Source organism: Pipistrellus hanaki (assembly GCF_964339955.1).
Source record: "Pipistrellus hanaki genome assembly, chromosome: 5".
Taxonomy (NCBI): Eukaryota; Metazoa; Chordata; class Mammalia; order Chiroptera; family Vespertilionidae; genus Pipistrellus; species Pipistrellus hanaki.
Genome location: NC_140507.1, coordinates 1,705,160 through 1,706,974, shown reverse-complemented (window position 1 = coordinate 1,706,974; position 1,815 = coordinate 1,705,160).

Below are 1,815 nucleotides of genomic sequence, written 5' to 3'. Positions count from 1 at the left end.
CGCCCCTTCGGCGCACGGGCCTCTCATGGCGCAGGCGTGCTGCGGAGGTCCCGCCCCTTCACCTCTGGCCCGGGTTAAGGTTCCGGTCAAACACGCGCAAGCGTGGGGACGCACAGGGGCGCGCTGGGCGGGGCTTGAGGGGGGGGGGCGCCTGGAGCGCCGCGCATGCGCTTGGGGGAGAGTAAGCGCTAGGTACACCCTCATCGCTTTTTTTAATATTAAAGGACCCGCCATGTGTCAATCACCGTGTGTACATTCCTGGACTTCATTTTGAAAAGCCACTCAATTGTTTTCTTGCTCATCAGAATCTTATTATTCCATCCAGGTTAGTAACCCCTTCTCTCTGCCTTCTACAAATGAAGACACCAAACTAGCTCTCAGGTAGCTATACCAGTTTCTTTTTCTTTTTTTTAAAATATATTTTATTGATTTTTTTACAGAGAGGAAGAGAGAGGGATGAGAGAGAAACATCAACCAGCTGCCTCCTGCACACCCCCTACTGGGGATGTGCCCGTAACCAAGGTACATGCCCTTGACCGGAATCGAACCCGGGACCCTTCAGTTCGCAGGCCAATGCTCTATCCACTGAGCCAAACCGATTTCGGCTCTTTTTTTCTTTTCCCTTTTTTTTTTTTTTTCCTTTCCTTTTTTTTTTTTTTTTGTTTTGTTTTAAGACTGAACCCACAACTGGGACCAGCCTTTTATTTATTTGTTTTTATTTAGACGCACAAGTTTCAATTTACCAGGAGTATGACTCTGTTCCTTGGAGTAATAGGGGGTCCTTGGGGAACTAGAATCTCAAATTCAACCAATCTTTTAATGGGATTATTAAGTCTAATATGTGTTAACGGAAAAGGAAAAAAAAAAAAAAACACACATTGAAACCTGTAAAAAAATTTTGTGAGTTTATTTTACCCAAACTGTCGACATAAGCCGGGAAGCAGAACCTCAGTGGATTGAGATAATGTTCTAAAAAATGGCGGGTTATGTTTCTGTTTATACATTGCCATCAGAGGAGGGACATAGGTGGGTTACATGAAATTCATTGGTGATGGGTTAAGGAGGCGGGGAGAAAGCAAAGCGGTGGGAAACGCCTGGGATTGGATAAAAAGTTAAGTGATGGACGCGCATACTTAAGTGAGTGCAGGAACAATTAACATGATAAGGAAGGAATTTGAGGCATTTGTCCTGGCGACCACCACGTTCGGTTGTGCCTCAGGGGCTCCGGAAAAAGGGAAGTTATAAGTTAACCAGACATCTCACAGATATGTTATCTTAGAGGCGAAAAGGCAAATGGGCTTGGTAAAGATCTAGGATGATCTTTGGGAAAATATCAGTCTAGGACATGACTACCCATTATAACCTGTTTGTAGTTTAAAAATTTAATTTCCAAACCCTCTTTTGTGGTTATTGTCGGTCTCTGAGTTTGCAGGACCGCCACGCAGGCCTCCCCCGAGCTGGTCAGGTCAGCATGTGGCTCCTTTCGTTCACATATGCAAGGAAACACCACTATCCCTCGGTGGCAGGCACGGGCCGTCTATTGCAGAATGACACCCCCACTCACGGGGCGTGCTGTGTTCCCTGGAGCCACGATGAGTCTTAGGTAGGCCATCCTGCCATCCATCTGAGTCACAGGGTGCATGAGGAGGTGAATTCTGATACCTCCTCCCTCCCCCAACTGGTGGACGGAGTATGACATACCTGCACCTGTGGCCCGGACAATCCTGAGCACCTAACGAGGCACCTCATATGCACTGTACAATCAGCACCTGCCAAATTCCTTCAGCCCCGATTCCTAAGTCCCTAAGTGCCTAA